General features: G+C 32.3%; 1 long non-coding RNA gene across 2 annotated transcripts in view; it reads left to right on the top strand.

Annotated features, from left to right (window-relative positions):
- The window catches only part of LOC111738759, a 45,704-nt gene that overhangs the window by 1,553 nt on the left and 33,923 nt on the right, over positions 1–10,228 (top strand). The window contains exons 2-3 of one of the 2 annotated variants that reach the window (XR_002779964.1): positions 1,402–1,551; positions 3,042–3,130. This is a non-coding gene — a long non-coding RNA (uncharacterized LOC111738759). Of the gene's footprint in view, positions 1–1,401; positions 1,552–1,589; positions 3,131–10,228 lie in introns of those variants that run through there. The other variant, XR_002779962.1, reaches the window with a different exon arrangement.

Here is a 10,228-nt window from a genome sequence, read left to right on the forward strand (position 1 = left end):
ACCTCTGGGTATATATCCAAAATAATTGGAAGAAATATATGGTCTAGAGAAATATATGCATACCCATGATCATAGCAGCATTATTCACAGCATTATTCCAAAACTTAGAAGCAACCCACGTATTCACTGATGGATGAATGAATAAACAAAACTCTGCATACACAAATAATGGAATATTATTCAACCTTATAAAGGAAGGATATTCTGCCGCATGCTACGACATGGATGAACCTTGAGGAGATTATGCTGAGTGAAATAAGCCAGTTAAAAAGGCAAATACTATATGATTTTACATTCATAAGGTACCTAGACTAGTCAAATTTATAGAGACAGACAGAATGGTGGTCACTGGGGGCTGGGGTAGGGAGAATGCGAAATAGTTTTTTAATGGGTATAGAATTTCAGTTTTGCAACATGAAAAAGCGTTCTGGCGATTGGTTGCACAACAATATGATTGTACTTAACACCACTGGTCTGTACACTTAGAAATGGTTAAATGATAAATTTTATGTTATGTGTATTTTATCACGATTAAAATTTTTTTTAATTAATCAAGGACTTTTTTTTAATTAATCAAGGACTTTTTAGGCTCCATGATTCCAGAGTTTCCCCCAGTCTTATTCATTCTCATATCATATAGACATAGCCAATGTTTATTATAGAATAAAATCACCTGAATTTTCTCCTACATTTGCATAAGCAATATTGCTCAACAAATTTGGTGATATTTTCTGAAATTTAATAATGTTTAGGCCAACAAACTGTTGGCCAATGAAACAGGGAATCTGACACTTATTTCATTGCTTCTTTAATAATAATAATGTATTTCATAAACAATACATTGTGGTGCATAACATCTTTTTAAGACTGATGGTAAAGGCTCTGATTAGTGTTTATTTCTATCCATGTTTGATTCTTATAGTCAATTATTCATTCATATTTTATATTTCAAGTTTGAAATCTGTACAAACTGTTTGATTCATACAGTTATGTTCCTAGATGTGGCCCATTAATGTTTATTGTAGACAATTACAATTTTCAAAAATGAAAAAATTGTTTTCTTTATCCTGTACAGCAAATGGTTTTCTCATTTTACATTGCTGAACAAATTGAAAATATCTGCAATTACTTTGAATTATTAATTTCAAAAAAGAAAATATTTCATCAGTATTTCTTTGGGGAATTGAAATTGTAATTTCACAGGCTACAGTCCAACAGATAGACTCCTTTTTTAAAAAAATAATAATAATACTCAGAAGCAGAGATGATGTTTAAGAAAAAAAAGTCACGATAAAAACTTCAGTAAATTGTTTCAATAAAAAAATTCACTTAAAAAAATTATAATATACTGATGAGAACTTAAAATTGTTCCCAATGCCTTTCATTTGTTTACCTTGGAAGAAAAAATTACTCATATCAGAGCCACCTTCCTGATGACAGCATCGCATGAGTGTTTTGACCTAAATAAATTATTGTTGACGTTCGCCTTCTGCCTTAATATTTGGGTATTACACACAGAAGAAAAAGAATTTCTACTCAACAGTACCCAAGGTAAGATTTTCTTTCTAGTAGGAATAAGTTCAAGTATGTAGAGCAATTTTTTAATACTAACACTTTTTTATAGTTTATAATACAATGACCCATATGGTTCCTGTCCCAGGATAGTATTGATTTAAAATATGCAATCCTTGCAAACAAATCTAATTCAACTTCAAAATAAATCAAGTCTTTTCTTTTATTCCCTGAATAGTATGATGAGGATACATGAGTCCCAGCAATTCTTCTTAAAATCCTCTTTCTTTCCTCCATCCCCATCTGTCACTGTCATACATGATTTATTTCTGGACCTTTCTCCTCAAATCCTCCAAAAACTCTCCCCTACCTTCAGTTTCTTCTACTAGTTTCTACTATTATACTCTTTTCTACTATTTTCAACTTATCTTTCCTCTCCTAGCCCCTCATTATATAAATTGACATTATATGTAAATAGGACATTATATATAAATCGACACTAAATTGTCCTCTTTCATCCTCCCACTATTCCCATTTATATCTTTGTTCTCCTATTCTTTTTCTAAGAGAACTGGCAAGACACCTTTTCAGGGGGAAAAAAACGACTGAGCAAAGCTGAAAATATCTCTTTTGTAGACAGGTTGTAAATATGAGAAAGACAAAAACTCTTCATACCACCAGTAATTTTGGGTTTGCTACACTGTAATAGCTACAAAATATACTGAGTTTTCCATAAAAATATAAAGCTGTTCAATGAAGACTCTCTAAACTTAAAATTCTGAAGCCCCCTTTCATTCCATACCGTAATTTTTAAATAACATCAGCAGCAAGAGCCTAATAAATTGAAGGTTCCCTCCACTTGTTTTTAAGGACCTCAGAGAGTTTCAAACCTAGAAGAAAATAGTGTTAGTGTGACTGCTTTTGCTCTTACACTTTCCTGCTTTGGAGAGTTGCCGTGATCTGGATTGAAATTTTGGCCCTAAGCACCATGAAATTCCCGCCCGTGATATGATGTGAGTCCCAAGAAACATCTGGGGATTTTGCGTAACGAGTCTCTAAATCTTCATTTCCCCATGCGGCAAACATACAGGTTGCACACTATGATTTAATCAGCTGCCTTTAGAAAAACAGGCACTTAGAATTCTAACATACTGGAACCAGTTGTGGTATTTTGAAAGTCACAGCAGGACCAGCTCACACCCTAGGACAGCTCTCAGTCGAGTTCTTTCTCTCATAGTTCTCTTCTTTGTACAAAGCAAACTTTTCTTCCTTCGGTCAAAAGGACACAGCTATCGACATGAAAGCACAGTTCTCTTGTCTCATGAATCACAGAGTGACTTGGTTCCACATTAGGTCACCACAGAACACAGACTGTAACAGGAACACATAAAAATCCTAAAAGGGGAGGGGAGAGACGCTGTTCTGGAATATCGTTGCCAGAGTAACATAAACCTTGTGTGTTTTCACAAGGAAATGAGTCACTTGTTTCTGTTGGCTAAAACTCTGTTTTCTTTAATTTCATATTTTAGTTGTCTAATATATGCCGAAAGAGCCCAGGGTTTCCAGTCTTCAAATGAAGCTATCTTGCTAATTAAAAACTCAACAGAGGGTTTGCATGGTAAGTAAACAGAACGGGATAAAAAGAACACTCAAGCAACCGGGAGCATACAGGGAAGGCAAGAGTGAGCACTCAAATGCAATCAGCGCTTTGAGAGGGAGCCCTGGGGGTGAGGGCAGGGGTGGGCTCTGCACTTTGAGATAATTCAGAATTAAACAGCTAGAAGTAAAATGTGCTGAATCCAATTTGTTTAAAAATATATAGTATACTCAGACAAAGTCAGAATGTGTTTGTCTTGAATTATTGGGCTATTTTAATGTTTTTTCTTCTTTGGGCTAGTTTAGTATTAGAAAATATTAGTGCCAGAATTGCAAATGCAAATGAGCACAAGGCTGAGGCTGGCTACGGGATAACCAGGAGGGGTGGGGACTGTGGCATTCAAGCAAAACCGTTTAAGCAAACAACACATATCTGTGAGCCAGACTCAGCCTATGGGGTGATAGATTGGGACCTCTGCTCTAGAGTGCCAAGAAATGCATTATTCTTTACCTGTATTTGAAGACTAGCATTCTTTTAAATATATGCACTAATAAAAATGTTAATGTTCATTCAAAAAAATTTTTTTTATTAATACCACTGTGTATACTAAGCTTAACAGTACTTACTTTTAGGACTCGTGCACCGTCTCTTCAGATTCCTCCTTGCTTTGCTTCCCAAATTATATGGCCATTTGGTAATACTCTTTTTTCCTTTCTGCTTTCCTTGACCCCTCTTTAAGCAGGTAGTCAATACTACCTGAGTCTAATGCATTTGAACTTCTTCTCCCACAATCCCAGAAACCTATCTTCAGCTGCCCACCTTACTGGAACTGTTGACCTCATAAGCACCACAGCTAATAGACTTATTCAGTCCTAGTCCCTTTGGCTTCCAAATGGTGTTAGCCATTATTGAATAGAGCCACTCCTTATTTGTTCTGCTCTTCTGCATCAGCTTCCTGCTCAATCAAACTATATTCATTTCTCTCTTTATCCTTCTGTCCCTTGATGAATTCTATATTTAAATTATCCAAGTCTGGTCTCTCTTCCTAATTACTACTGGACATTTTTACTTGATATCCAATGTACCACACCTACACAATATTTAAAAAATCAAACTTCCTCTCCTGTTCCTCTAGGAGCATCTCTTCCTGACTCCATTATTTCTCTCAATGGCACAATCATTCTCTCAAACCCAGGAAACATCTTTGATTCTTCCCTTTCCTTCCTTTCTCCTACATATCTAACTAGTTACCATGTCTATTGATTCTTGTGAAGTAATCTATTTTGTATCTGTGCCTTCCTTTCCAATCTTACAGCCACACCCTTGTCCAGAATCTTAGTTATAGCTTCACATCTGATTCATCATAGCAGTTTCCTAATTAGTCTCTGCCTGAAGTCTCTCATTGCTACCACCCATCCTGCTCACTGCAGCCAGATATGCTTTATTTTCAAATAAAATTAAGTCCATTGTGCAGGGTTCATCCCTGCTCAAAGCTTCCGGTGGCATCTTGCACCCACAAGAAGTTCAGACATTGAAGTCTAGTGTTCAAGTTCTCCATAATTGTGCCTCCTCTTACGTCCTTACTTTATTATCCCCATCTCTCCCATGGAGTTTTTCCTTCTGGGCTGATCTTTGTATTGTCTCATTCCCTCCCCTTGCTCCTTCCCACTGCTCAAACAATGCACCTCATCCCGGAAAGGGTGATCTCTCCCATTTTACTCCTGTTCACTCTCTTGATCCACCTCATTGACCATCTCCTTGCTGAAGCCTTCCCTGATCATATTTCGGCTTGTCTTCATCAAAAATTGCTAGCCTTCTAAAGACAAGAAGTATATCTCTGGTTCATACACACTGTAGTCGTAGTGATATAGCTGCAGTAAGTTTTCTATAATTATTTCCTAAATAAAGATGGTACTTATCTTAATGTCATCCATAGCTACTAGGTTGTACACTGAGTTGAATATTTTAATACATTTTAATGAGTGTGTTTTCAATATTTTTTTATAGACTTCTTTTATAGACATCATTTGTTCATCTTTCATGCATGTCTGAAAGATTTAAGAACATTAATTAAATGTCTAATCAATTTGCATCATAATTAACTTCATTCAAATTCTTATTTAGCATCCATATTCTTTGTTTCCCCTTAGATAACATTTTTTCTTCTCAGGGAAATTTTTTTCCTATATTTGTATGTATATTACATATCCTTTACTAATTCCCATTTCTATTATTTTAGTTTTAAACTATAGTTTTTAGAATTTGAACTCAAAGAATCTGAATTGTATATAGTGTCTCATTTTTTCAGTTCTTTCTTCTTTGCAATGGGTAACCATTTTATTAACTTCTCATTTATCCTTCCAGAGAATTTATAAGCCTGAATAAGCCAATATGGCTTCTTTTTTCACCTACTTTTCTTTACATTTCTTTTAAATATCTGTTGCACCTTACCTTTTCCAATTTACTATGTATCTTCAATTCAGAAAAGTCTTCTACATTCTTTTCAACAACTATCTAGCATTCCATAATATGATGTACCATAATTTGTTTAACCAGTTCCTCATTAACAGATATTTGTTCCAATTATTTACTATTACGCAAGGTGGGATATATACCTATACATTAACTTTTGGCACATATGCAATTATATGGCAAGGATAATTTCTGAGAAATAGAATTTTGGGGTCTAAGGTTATATGCTTTTGTGATTTGGACAGATTACTACCAAATGGCCTTCTCATATAATGAATTATTTTATACTCACACAAATGATGCATAAGAGTGCCTGTTTCTTCAGTCTTATCAATACAGTTCATTATTGAACTTTTGGAGGTTTACCAATTCTTTAGGTAAAAAATTAATTAAGGGCACTTTTAATTACCTTTATTGAAGTATAATTTATATAAAACACAAAAATTTCCTCATGCCCCTTTATAGCCAATTGCCTACCCCCAGCTCCAGCCCCAACAACAACTAATTTGCTTTCAGTCACTATAGTTTTGTCTTTTATACAACTTTACATGAACTTCATATAGTATGTACTCTTTTTCTGTATTTCTTTTCCTTAGCAAAATGTTTCTGAGCATCATTCATGTTGATGCGTGAACCAGTCTTTTGTTCCTTTTTGTTACAGAGTAGTATTCCATTGAAGGAATAAAATAAAATGTGTCCACCTATCAGTGGATAGATATATTGGTTATTTCCAGTTTGGGACTATGATTAATAAAGCTACCATGAATATTTAAGTATAAGTGTTTGTGTGAATATATGTTTTTATTTCTCTTGGATAAATAACTAGAAATGGCATTTCCGAATTGTATGATATATATTTTTAACACTATAAGAAACTGTCAAATTGTTTTCCAAACTTGCTATACCATTTTTTAAATTCTCACAAGCAATATCTGAGAGTTCCATTTGAACCATATCTTTACTAATACAAAATAATGCCAGTTTTAAACTGTAGCCACATTAGTGAGTGTGTAATGGTAATTGAGGTTTTAATTTGCTTTTTCCTCATGACTACTGATGTTTTTTCATGTGCTTACTTGCCATTCATATATTTTCTTTGGTGAAATGTCTATTCAAATATTTTGTCCAGCGTTTATAATGTTGTTTTCTTATTATCAAGTTTAAATGTTTTTATATATTTCAGTTAAAGTCTATTATTAGAGATATGTTTCACAAATATTTTCTTCCAGGATATGACTTGCCTTTCATTTTCTTAACAGACTCTTTTGGACAGCAAAATATTCTAATATTTTATTCTAATTTTAAGACCAATGTAACAATGACCAATATAGCAACTTAGTTTATACTTTGTGCCTTTTGTTTCCTAACTAATCTATGCTAACCAAGATCACAAAGATTTTTACCTATGCTTTTCTCTAGAAATTTATTAGTTTAGCTTTTATATTTCTATAATTTATTTTGAGTTAACTTTTGTGTATGATGTGAGGTAAGTATTGTTTCATTTTTTACATATAGATATCCATTTGTTGGAAAGCTATACTTTCCCTCTTGAATTACTTTGACACTTTTGTCAAAAATCAAATTATCATATATATGAGAGTCTACTTCTGAACTGCATTTTGTTCCATTGCCCTATGTGTCTATCTTTATACCAATACTACACTGTCTTAATTAACTTTAGCTTTATAGTAAGTCTTAAATTTAGGTTGTGTGAGACCTATAGTTTTGTTATTTTTCAAAATAATGTTGGTTAGTCTAGGTCTTTTTTATTTCCATATACATTGTAGAATCACCTTGTTAATTTCATAAATACTTCTGGAATCATGCTGAAATTGTAGAGCAATTTGGAGAAAATTGACAACAATATTGGGATTTCTAGCCCATAAACATGCCCTTTCTCTTCATTCATTTGCACCTTCTTTCATTTTCCTCAGCAATAGTTTACAGGTTTTATTGTTCAGATCTTGAATTTTAAAAAAACTTGTTCTAAAATGTGCTGGCAAATGATATTTTATTTTAATTTCCAGTTGTTTGTTGATGAAGTAGAAATATCTTTGATTTTTGTATATTGATCATATATCATGAGTCCTTGCCAAATTCACTTAATTTTCTAAATATGTGATCATGTTATCTGGAAATAGAATTTAAAATGTATCTTATTTGTATGCTTTTATTTCTTTTTCTTGCCATGTTACATTAGCTAATAGCTCTAGTACAATATTGAGAAAAAATAATGAGAGTAGATATCTTTGCCTTGTTCATCATCTGAGGGAAAAAGCCTTGGTCTTTTATCATTAATTGTGATGTAAGGTGTAATTATTTTGTAGTTGCCCTTTATTATATTGAGGGATTTTCTTTCTATTCTCAGTTTAATGAGAGCTTTTTTATGAATGAAAGTTGAAGTTGTCAAATGCTTTTTACACATCTGTTAAGATGGTTATATGGTTGTGTTTTTTTTAGTCTATCAGTATGGTGAATTCCACTGAACTCTATTTGTTCATGATGTATTATCCTTTTAGATGTTGGTTATTACTTACTAAAACTTTGTCAAAGATATTGCCTCTATGTTCATAAAGATTACTGGTCTATAGTCTTTTATGGGTTTGGTATCAGTGTTATGCTGGCATCATAAAATGAGTGGGAAAGCATTCTTTTCTCATTTGTTTTCTAGAAGAGGTTGCATAGAAAAAATTTTAATTAAATTTTTGGTTATTAACCAGTGAAGCTTTTCAGGAAAAGCTATTAACAATTCCTTGAATAGATTTAGGACTATTTATGTTTTCTATTTCCCTTTAAATGAATTTAGCTAACTTGTGTATTTTGTGGAATTACTTCATTTTATTTTTATATCAGATTTAATGCCACAAAGTTGTTCGTAGTATTTTCTTATGATCCTCTTAATACGTGTAGAATCTGTAGTATTGCACTTCTTCCATTCCTGATATTCATTGTGTTTTATTTCTTTTTTTTCTGATCAATCTGACTAGAAGTTTACCAATAATATTGATCTTTTTCAAAAATCTAATTTGTTTCACTGTTTTTCTCTGTCATCTTTCTGTTTCCTATTTCGATGACTATGGATTTGTCTTTATTAGATCATGCCTTCTATTTATGTTAGGTTTAACTTAACTTTCTTTATCTGGTTTCTTAAAATTTAAGCTTGCATGCTTGACTTAAAATTTTTTTTCATTTTTAATATGAGCACTTCATGGTATTAATTTCCTTCTAATAAGCACCACTTTAGCCGTACCTCACAGATTTTGTTTTTATCATGTTTACACTTTCATTTAGCTTAAATAATTTCTAATTCATCATTGTAATTTTTTCTTCGAACTATGGATTATTTAGAAATGTGTTAACTCATTTTCACACATTTAGGATATTCAGGTATCTTTTGTATATTAATTCTAACTTAATCCTATTTTGGTCAGAAAATATACTTTGTATGATTTTAATCCTCTTATATTTATTGACACTTGTTTTTTGACCCAGGATGTGGTCTTTCTTGATGAATGATCTATGTTCATTTGAAAAGAATGTGTGTTCTTCTGCTATTTGATGGAGTGTGATATGTTAATTAGGTCAAGCTGGTTGATAGCATTGTTTGAGTGTTCTATATCATTTCTGATTTTCTACTCATTCTATAAATTACTCAAAAGAGTAAAGTTAGATTTTCTACCTTTAATTGCAGATTTATCTATTTCTCCTTTAACTTCTGTCAGTTTTTACTTTAAGTATTTCGAAGCACCATTATAGTTGCATGCACATTTAGAATTATGTTCTTTTCAAAAACTGACTTGTTTATCATTAATGTTCCTCTTTCCTTGTTCTACATTCTACTCTGTTTGATATTAATAAAGTCACTCCAGCTTTTTTTACTCAATAGTGTTTGCATATTATAATTTTTTATTTTTTTACTTTTTACTTGTGTGTTTAGATCTATGAGTTTCTTATAAAAGGTATGTCATTGGATCCTGCATTTTTACGCAATCTGACAGTCTCTTCATTTTAATTGGGGCATTTAGACTATTTACATTTAATGTGATTAACAACATGGTTGAATTGAAATCTATTATTTTCCTACTTTTTTCCCCCTATTTTCTACTTTCTACTAAGTTAATTGTTTTTTTAATTATTATTATCCCCTTTTATCTCCACTACTGACTTATTATGTATGTCTGTTTCATTTCAGTGGTTGCCTTGGGTTTGCAATTAATACCTTTAATTAATCACAGTCTACTTTTAAATAAGATTTTACAGTGTATATGTTACCTATGCATAGAATAAGAACTTTACAATACTATGCTTCCATTTCCTCTTTCCTATCCTTTGTGTTATTTTTATCATCTTTTTACTACTATATATGCTGTTCCTCCACAATAAGTTGTTGATATTTTTGCTTTAAACAGGTGTTAACTTGTAAAAAAAATTTTAAAAGAAAAATGTGCTTGTTATATTAACCATATATTTTCCATTTCTAGGGCTCGTTATTTTTTTTGCATCAATCCAGATGTCCTTCCAGTATTGTTTAGCCTTTCCCTGATGAACTCTTAAAATTTTTTTGAAGTGCCAAGATGCCGATGATGAATTCCTTCAGCTTTTGTATGTCGAAAGGTCTTTTTTTACTTTTCATTTTGACTGGTTAAA

Source organism: Pteropus vampyrus, unplaced genomic scaffold (assembly GCF_000151845.1).
Source record: "Pteropus vampyrus isolate Shadow unplaced genomic scaffold, Pvam_2.0 Scaffold2, whole genome shotgun sequence".
NCBI lineage: Eukaryota > Metazoa > Chordata > Mammalia > Chiroptera > Pteropodidae > Pteropus > Pteropus vampyrus.